We start from the raw sequence: 10,000 nt of genomic DNA, 5'->3' as shown, positions 1-10,000 counted from the left end.
GTCTCCCCCCCCCCCCCCACGCTCGCCCACCCACCTCCGTTATTTTACCCCCCATTTTCCTTATCCACTGTACCAGATCACAGAATGTCCCCTTCCACAGAATTAGACCCTGGACATTTTTTTTTAACATCACTCTTTCTCCTCTAAGACCAGAAATGATAGAGTAGTCAATTAGAGTATTGATCTATCAATCAATCCCAACACACAAGTCCATTACTTTACCCCCACCCCCCCACCGCCAACCGTCCCCCCTCCCCCTTGATAGAATTGTCCCCTGGGTATTTTTTTTTCACTCTTTCTCCTCCCAAATCAGAGATAATAAACGGGTCAGTTAGATTATTAATTTATCAGTCAATCCCATCACAAACCAACATTTCTTCACATCCTACCTCCCCCCCCCACCCCCCTGCTCCCCCTCCTCCCCCCACTCACTCACTCACACACACACACACACACACACACGCACACACACACACACACACACACACACACACACACACACACACACACACACACACACACACACACACACACACACTTTCCCTATGCACTGACATGGATCACAGAATGTCCCTTCGACAGAATTATATCATGGACATCCCCCTCGCCCCCCCTCCCCCCTAACCCCCCCCAACCCCCCCCCCCCCCCCCCCACACACACACACACACCCCCGCCCCCTCCAACAATTTCTCTTCCTAGATCAGTCGATAATAAAGCAGTCAGTTAGATTATCAGTCTGTCAATCAGTCCCAACACAAACCTTCGTTACTTTACCAACCCCATTTTCTTTGTCCGCTGTACTAGATCACAGAGTGTCCCTTCGATTGGAAGTGAATGTATGGGTTGGGGGTGCTGGCTCGGCGTGGTGGGGGGGGGGGATGAAAATTGGGGTGGCTGTGGGGATGAGTATGCGACAGAAAGTTTTGAGCAGGAAGAGGGGATAGGGAAGGAAGACCTTCAATTCTCTCTCCCTCCCTCTCACTCTCTCCCTCCCTCCCTCCCTCTCTTCCACCCAATTTTTTTTTTGTCCTTTCTTACTGCCCTTACCTGATCACGTGATGTGTCCCTCCACCGTCCCCTGCCCAAACCCCCACCCCTCAACCCCTCACACCCACACACACACTTCCCCACCCTACCATGCCACCCCCACCCTCCTCGGTCAAGGTCGTTTTCTGAGGAAGAGACACTCCACAGAGGATTAAACGAGTTTTCAAACTTTTCTTTTTTCTTGTGCCTTCTGGAATGGAATGGGGGAGGAGAGAGAGAGAGGCAGGGAGAGGGAGAGAGGGGGAGAGAGAGAAGGGATGGAGGAGGAAAGCGGGGGAGAGAGAGAAGGGGAGAAGGAGAGAGGGAGTTTTCAAACTTTTGTTCTTGTACCTTCTGCAATGGAATGCGGAGGAGAGAGAGAGGCAGGGAGAGGGAGAGAGGGGGAGAGAGAGAAGGGGAGAGAGAGAGGGAGAGAGAGGGAGAGATGGGGGAGATAAGTATAAAGAGAGGGAGAGAGAGGAGGAGAGAGACGGGGAGAGAGAGAGAGATGGGGGAAGAGAGATACAGATGCAGAGACAGTGAAACGGGGACAGAGAGAGAGAGAGTGGGGGGGGGGGGGGTATAAAGAAACAAAGACACGGAGAGAGACAGAGAAACAGAAACACAGAATGAGAGAGAGAGAAGCACAGAGAGAGAGGAGCAGAGAGAGTTAGGCAGACAGAGATAGAGAGAGAAAGAAACGAAACGAAACGAATTTTATTTCTTTTACATTTTTTTCAAGAAAAGAAAAGAAAAACACACAAAAAATCCCAACAAACAAACAAGAGAGAGATAGAGAGGAAGACAGAGGAAGTGAGAGGCACAGAGAGAGATAGAGAGGCAGAGAGAGGAAGAGAGAGGCACAGAGAGAGAGAGGCGGGATTGATGGGGTGGGGAGAGGTAGAAACGAAATAAATCGAAACGAATCATTTCAATTATATTTCTTCAAGAGAAGAAAAAGACAGAAAAGAAAAGAGAAAGAGAGGTGCAGAGAGAAGAGAGCAGAGAGAGAGAGAGAGGGGGGGGAGGCTGAGATATAGACACGAAATGAAACGAGAATTCTATTTCAATTATATTTCTTCAAGAGAGGAAAAAGACAGACAAAGATGGAGAGAGACAGAGAGAGAGAGAGAGAGAGGGAGGGTGAGAGGGGGGTGCAGTGGGGTAAGAGTGACCGCGAGGGTGGGGGTGGGTCATAAAGATCGATGAGATCGATAGTCTCATGAGAACTTGCGAAATTTTCTCCTCTCTCTCTCTCTTCTCCTTCTTCTCCTTTACTTTTCTATTTCTTTTCCTTTTTACTTCATTTTCTTTCTTATTTTCTATTTTCGTTTCCTTTTTTTTCTTTTGTTTTTTTCCTTTTTCTGTGCATTTCTTTTCTTTTCTATTTTCTGTATCTTTTCTCTTTATGCTTCTTTGCTATTCCTTCCCCAAGAAAGTTCGAAACAGAGCGTGCACTGGGCATGTCAATTAGTAGTGACTCCAATCCTCCCACGTGTGTGTGTGTGTTGTGTGCGTGTGTCTTTGTGTGTGTGTGTGTGTGTGTGTGTGTGTGTGTGTGTTTTGAGTGTTTTTGAGAGAGTGTGTGTGTGTGTGTGCGCGCGCGCGCGCGCGTGTGCGTGTGCCTGTGTGTGCCAGTCTCTGTTCTTGTATCTCTCTTTCTCTCTTTCTCTCTCTTTCACACACACACACACACACACACACACACACACACACACACACACACACACACAAACACACAACCTCTCTGCCAGCCTTTCACTCTTTCTCTTTCTCTCTCCGTGTCTCTCCCCCACCCCCACCCCTCTCTCTCTCTCTCCCTCTCTTTGTGCCATCCTTTCTCTCTAGAAATATTTCTCTTTCTTTCCCTCTCGCCCACCCTCTCTCGCTCTCTCCCACCCTCTCTCTTTGTGCCATCCTTTCTCTCTCTCTTTCCCACCCTCTCTCTCTCTTTCTTTCTTTCCCTCTCTCCCACCCTCTCTGTCTCTCCCCCACCCTCTCTCTTTGTGCTATCCTCTCTCTCTCTCTCTCTCTCTCTCTCTCTCTCTCTCTCTCTCTCTCTCTCTCTCTCTCTCTCTCACTCTCATTCTTGGTGTATCATCTCTCTCTAACCCTCTCACCCAAAACTCTCAGACGAAACACCCTTAGAATCTTACTTACGAAGAAATTGCTGTCAAATACTTTCCCTAATGGACTGTATTGTAGCCAACAAAAACCAGTCCAAAAGTCGGCAAGAACGGAGTACCACAGGGGTCTCTCTTGAGCCTTATTCTCTTCTGTTTACTCACATTTACCGCTGTTCATCACAAACCGCAATGACTCTCTGGCTGTGTGTGCCCATGATGCTAACCATACACACTTCTGAAACAGTTTACCATGCCATGGAGACGAGTGGTTTTCTGCAAAAGTCTCCTGAAAGTGATGACGATGTGTCTGAAGTGATTTAATGGATGCTCTTCGGAAAACAAATAAAACAATCAGAAACCCGTAATAACAACCACAACCACACGAGCAGACAAGCAACCAACGAAAGTAAAGGAACAAACCACTGGAATCTTTGAGAAATTAGAATAATAATTGATAAATTAATGAATAAAACAGCCAACACTACGATGTAAAATGCAAATATTCAGCTTATCTTTAAGACAACTTCTGAACGTGTCAAGTCTTTTAGTGGTTCATAACGGTTCATTCTTCGTTCTTCTTGTTTTCTCCCTCTTCATAAGTTTAATCAGAACTGAACACAAAGTCATAATTGGCATTTCATCTTATCTCCAGTCCAGGAAATAAAATAGCACCTGCTTGTGTGAACACACAATAATCATCACCAGCATCATCATTCTCTGGGTCTCTGTCGTTTTTTGTTTTGTTTGTTCTTTTCTCTCTGTTTCTGTCTTTGCTTCTGTGTGTGCGTGTGTGTACCCTTGTGTGTGTGTGTGTGTGTGTGTGTGAGAGAGAGAGAGAGAGAGAGAGAGAGAGAGAGAGAAATAGAGAGAATAATACAAGTTGTTTAAACTCTGTCTCTCTCTCTCTCTCTCTCTCTCTCTCTCTCTCTCTCTCTAACTCTCTATGCCGCTATCTCCATCTCTCTCCTTTCTCAGTCTCTATCCATATACCTCTATTTATCTATCTATCCATCTATCTATCTTTCTACCTCTCTGTCTGTCCTTCTGTCTGTCTGTTCGCCTGTCTGTCTATGAATATATCGACCTATGTATATATGTTTATCTGTCTGTCTGTCTGTCTGTCTACCTATCCATATATCTGCTTATCTATCCATATGTCTCAAGAAGACAAACGAAGAAGATCCGGAACAGGAAGCCGAAAGATGAGCAGAAGGAAGGGGGAAAGGGAAGAGGGGAAGGGGGGTGGGGGAGTCAAGGACACGTCAAAACAAGAGAAGACGCAGTAGCCCACAATAAGAAAAGCAGCACCCTGAAAATAGCTCCTGTCATTCTATTCCGTTCTGGGGTCCGTTTCAGGAGCAAGAAATGGACTAGTTTGATTGAAAGCTGGTGTCTCACCTGGCTATATTTAGCCCTTCTGTGTTCAGCTGGAGGCTAAACATGAGGAAGATGGACATGGAGGGGGTGACAGAGAGAGGGGGGGAGAGGTTGTGAGAGAGAGGGGGGAAAGAGATTGTGAGAGAGAGGGGGGTAGAGGGGGGAGATTGTGAGAGTGAGGGAGAGAGGAGAGAGAGAGAGGGAGAGAGAAGGGGGAGAGATTGTGAAAGTGAGGGAGAGAGGGGGAGAGAGAAGGGGGAGAGACAGAGAGTGACAGAGAGAGGAGAGAGAGAGAGGGAGAGAGAAGTGGGAGAGATTGAGAGAGAGGGGGGGAGAGAGGGGGGAAGAGATTGAGAGAGAGAGGGGGAGAGAGAGAGGGAGAGAGGGGGGAGAGAGGGAGAGAGGGGGGAGAGATTGAGAGAGAGAGGGGGAGATATTGAGAGAGGGGGAGAGAGAGAGGGAGAAAGAAGGGGAGAGATTGAGAGAGAGGGGAGGAAAGAGCAGGGAGAGAGTGAGAGAGAGGGAGAGAGAAGGGGGGAGAGATTGAGAGAGAGGGAGAGAGAAGGAGGGAGAGTGAGAGAGAGGGAGAGAGAAGGAGGGAGAGATTGAGAGGAGAGAGAGGGAGAGAGAAGGGGGGAGAGATTGAGAGGAGAGAGAGGGAGAGAGAAGGGGGGAGAGATTGAGAGGAGAGAGAGGGAGAGAGAAGGGGGGAGAGATTGAGAGAGAGGGAGAGAGAAGGAGGGAGAGATTGAGAGAGAGGGAGAGAGAAGGAGGGAGAGATTGAGAGGAGAGAGAGGGAGAGAAAAGGGGGAGAGAGCAGGGAAAGAGTGAGAGAGAGAGGGGGAGAGAGAGGGAGAGAGAAGGGGGAGAGATTGAGAGAGAGGGAGAGGGGGGAGAGAGAGAGCAGGGAGAGAGATTAAGAGAGTGAGAGAGGGGAGAGAGAGGGAGAGAGAGGAGAAGGAGAGAGAGGGGGTAGGTTGAGAGAGAGAGAGAGAAGGGGGAGAGAGAGAGGGAGATAGAAAAGAGAGGGGGAGAGGGGAGAGAGAGTGAATGAGAGGGTGTCACGCTACAGCTGACAGAGTGACAGGCAGACGGACGATGACAACTCAACGACCAATCTGTCAGCCCTCCGCACCAGTCGGAACAACCAGATTCCTCTTGAAATTATAACATTTATTCAAAAACAAACAAACAAACAAAAATAATATTTGGCATTTACCAACACGAAATTAAAACAACGAAACAATAATGACACAACTACCCCTCTCAAGCGCTTACAAACACACCAAAAATATAGTCTGCTGTGCTGAGTCTCTGCCGCCGCAGTCCAGAATACACCAGCGGTCAGGAATGGATGGGACAAGGGAGATAGTGAGTTGGGGGACAGCACTTAACTGGACACAGCGACCAAGTACTTCCAGCCGACGCTGTTGTCATCGTCGCTGTTATCGTCGTCGCTGTTGTCGTCGTTGCTGTTGTCGTCGTCGCTGTTATTGCCGCTGCCGCAGACCACAGTGCCAGTCCCGCACCATGCAGACTTCCCTCCAGCCCACAGCCACAACCAGCAGAGGAGTGGAACCGTCCAAACAGGTACAACGGGAAGAAAAAAAACCTAGGAATGGCAAAGTGTCAGTTCTGACTTCTGAAAGATGCTAGTCGCACCCAACCTATCATCCCGCCCATCCAACCTGCCGTTACAATAACGTATTTAACTTTAGTTCGATTTGATTTAATTCATCCCCCCCCCCCTCCCCAAATACATTATAAATATTTCTCATGAACACAACCACGTATAACAGCTACAGCAAATTCAAAACAAACATGCATTCACAGCCTCTGTCATTCCCTCCACCACCATTCCTGCAAGTCCCAACGACCAGCCGACCAAGAAAACATCGCACACCCTCACCTCAGACAGGTTATGTGAAAAACCTGGAACTGGTGTTCCAGCCGTTGCAACGTCCACCGACAAACGACGACAACCTGCTGCTTCAGCACAGCAGAAGGCATGGGGAGATCAAACCCCAAACCCCTGGTCGAAAGTGACTCTCACAGCAGTTGACAGTGGAGTGACAGACAGATCATGAACAACTTAACCCTTTCACCGCCAGTCAATTAAGAGTACAAAATTCCCTAATGGTATAAACACAGAAAAGACAGTGGCTAAGAATAGCTGGGGATTCCCTCTGCGATGTATAGAAAATATGGCCTATCCTACCACCGAACATTAAGAGCAGTAGAGTCCATAGATAACAGACCAATGAATGGTCACCTTTCAGTGACATGGGTCCTCTACCACGCCTGAGCATAGATGCGAGCTTGGCGGTGAAAGGGTTAAACCAAAACACAACTCACTGACGCGAGTTGCTCCGCACGTGGGATTCGGGCCGAACGCGTTGCCTGCCTGCCTGGCGGATTACAGAAATAGGTCAGCTAAGGGGAGTCCCACACTCTGGATATGTCGACGCGTGACAGAGGGAGAGAAGAGGGAGGGAGAAAAGAGAGAGGGGTGGAGATTGAGAGAGAGAGGAGGGGGAGATAGAAAAGAGAGAGTGAGAGAGAGAGTGAGGGAGAGAGAGAGCGAATGAGAGGGAGAGAGAAGAGGGAGGGAGACAGAAAGAAGAGAGAGAGATAGAGAAAGAGAGAGAGGGGGGGAAGAAAGAGAGACAGCAAGTTCAATTTCAATTTCATTTAATGTCTATCCACATTAAGGGATATTAGACTTTTTTTTCTCAAGGCCTGACTAAGCGCATTGGGTTACGCTGCTGGTCAGGCATCTGCTTGGCAGATGTGGTGTAGCGTATATGGATTTGACCGAACGCAGTGACGCCTCCTTGAGCTACTGATACTGATATAAGACATCAGATATTATTACAGAGTAAGTGTGTGTGTGTGTGTGTGTGTGTGTGTGTGTGTGTGTGTGTCTGTGTGTGTGTGTGTGTGTGTGTGTGTGTGTGTGTGTGTGTGTCTGTGTGTGTGTGTGTGTGTGTGTGTGTGTGTGTGTGTGTGTGTGTGTGAAAAGAAAGAAGATGGAGTTAATGAAGTGGGCAGAGTGAAAGAAAAAGCATTACAAACAACTGTGAGCACAAGTCTTGACGCTGGCACAACGAGGCAGAGACAGACAAACAGACAGAGGAACGTAAAAAGCTGATATATTCATCTCCCCTGTCCTTCAGGAAAGTACAGATATAGACCTTGTATGCGCCGAATGGACATAATTCGCGCATAATAGAGTCCAGCAGCTTTCCTCCTTCCACGCCTTCCATCCGCTCCCCCTCCCTCTCCCCCCCTCCCACCTTCCTACCCTCGTCGCCCCCCTCCCCCCGACCCCACTCTCTTTCTCCTTCACCCTCCCCCATCCTTACAATTTGCAGTCCGTTCCTGTCTCTATCAAGGCACACGCTCTTCCTCATTCCTTGCACGCACGCAGAGACCTACACCACCACCCCCAACCCCCACCAACCCCCTCCGCAAGCCCAAACGATAAAACGCCCCCACTGACACACACACACACACACACACACACACACCAAAAAACAAAGCACACACACAACAACAACAACAACAACAAAACAAACACACACACACACAACAACAATAACAGCAAGCACACACACACACACACACACACACACACACACACACACACACACACACACACACACACACACACACACACACACACACACGATTTTGCCATAAATCAAACCCCAGGGAGGATGCCCTATGATTGGAGATAACGTCCCAATAAACGACACACACACACACACACACACACACACACACACACACACACACACACACACACACACACACACACACACACACACACACAAACACAAACGGCGGAAGGAGAGGACTGGGCCCCGCCCGCCTACCTGTGCTGAGCCCTAGACACCGCGGATATGAATTAACTGCACCGATGGCCGTAAAAGACAATGGGATCAAGGGCCTTTTTTAATGTGAAGGCGGGAGGCATGATTTTTGTCACGCAATCACTTCCAAATATAGGCTCTATATTATACAGCTGCACCCAAAGATCTTTTTGGGGTGAGGGCGAGAGGGTGTGGGTGGGGTGGGACAGTAAAACAGGTATGCGGAAAACACACACACACACACACACACACACACACACACCAAACCGGACAGGGCGTTTTATTAACATCAGTCAAATCTTGCACGCAAATACGCGCACTTCAAAGAAATCTCTGTCCGAAATCCGCATGCGTGGGTGGGATTCATACATGTATGATAAAAGAAAAGTAGATACATAAGTTTCCGTTTCAGTTTCTCTAGGCGGCGTCACTGCGTTCGGACAAATCCATATACGCTACACCACATCTGCTAGGCAGATGCCTGACAGCAGCATAACCCAACTCGCTTAGTCAGACCTTGAGTGCATGCTTAAATATTTGTGTACCTATCAGGGTGGATTTCTTTTTGCATGATTTTGCTCGAGGACAACACTCTCGTTGCCATGGGTTCTTTTTCAGTGCTCCAAGTGCGTGTTGCACACGGTACCTCGGTTTATTGTTGTCTCATCCGAAAGACTAGACGCTCAGTTTGATTTTCCAGTCCAACGTGGAAGAAAAGGCGAGAGCGGGATTCGAACCCACACCCTCACGGAAATTGAACTGACAGAAGAGCAATACTATCCATTCTGCCACCTTCCTACTGACTGCCGTTCCGCTGCACGCTACACGGAACTTGAGGTTCAGCGATTATAGGCGAGGACACGCTATAAGAACAAGGCACGATAGCATGTCTGGAACGAAACGGGAGACAAGACACCAGCAGACTGTCTGTCTGGAACTGTTTGACCATCTTTGACCCGTGCTGACATCAGACGCAGACATAGGCCACCCCTCCTGGTGTGTGTTGGACGGCCTTCAGTGGACACCTGCCAGTCAGACACATACAGTGCACGTCTCCTGGGGAAAAGGAGAAACAGATAGAGAGGGGGAAAGAGGGAGGGAGAGAGAGAGAGGAGACAAAAGACTGGTTAGAAATACAGAATAACGTCTGACATGAACATAGACAAGGTGCGGAGAAGGAATCGAGACAGAGAGGACATTGAGACATAGACTGATGAGAAATGACACTGAGAGACTGGGAGTACTGATTGTGTGTGAGTGTTTAGTGTGGGGGTGGGGGTGGGGTGGGGTGGGATGGGGTGGATGGTAGAGTGAACGTGTGTGTGTGTGTGTGTGTGTGTGTGTGTGTGTGTGTGTGTGTACGCGCGCGCGTGTGTTCAGTAGGGAAAAAAAGTAAAAAAGAAAAAGATGGAGCACTATGGGGAAGAGACTATCGACTTGCCATTGTGTTCGGACTTCAGCGTGGTTTTGTGTGTGTGTGTGTGTGTGTGTGTGTGTGTGTGTGTGTGTGTGTGTGTGTGTGTGTGTGTGTGTGTGTGACAGACAGAGGTAGAAACACACATATACAGAAAGAGAGAAACAGAGATAGACATAGA

This window comes from Babylonia areolata, chromosome 25 (assembly GCF_041734735.1).
Source record: "Babylonia areolata isolate BAREFJ2019XMU chromosome 25, ASM4173473v1, whole genome shotgun sequence".
In the NCBI taxonomy this organism is placed as follows: domain Eukaryota; kingdom Metazoa; phylum Mollusca; class Gastropoda; order Neogastropoda; family Buccinidae; genus Babylonia; species Babylonia areolata.
The sequence above is the reverse complement of the archived record's forward strand: the minus strand, read 5'-3'. Positions refer to the sequence as shown.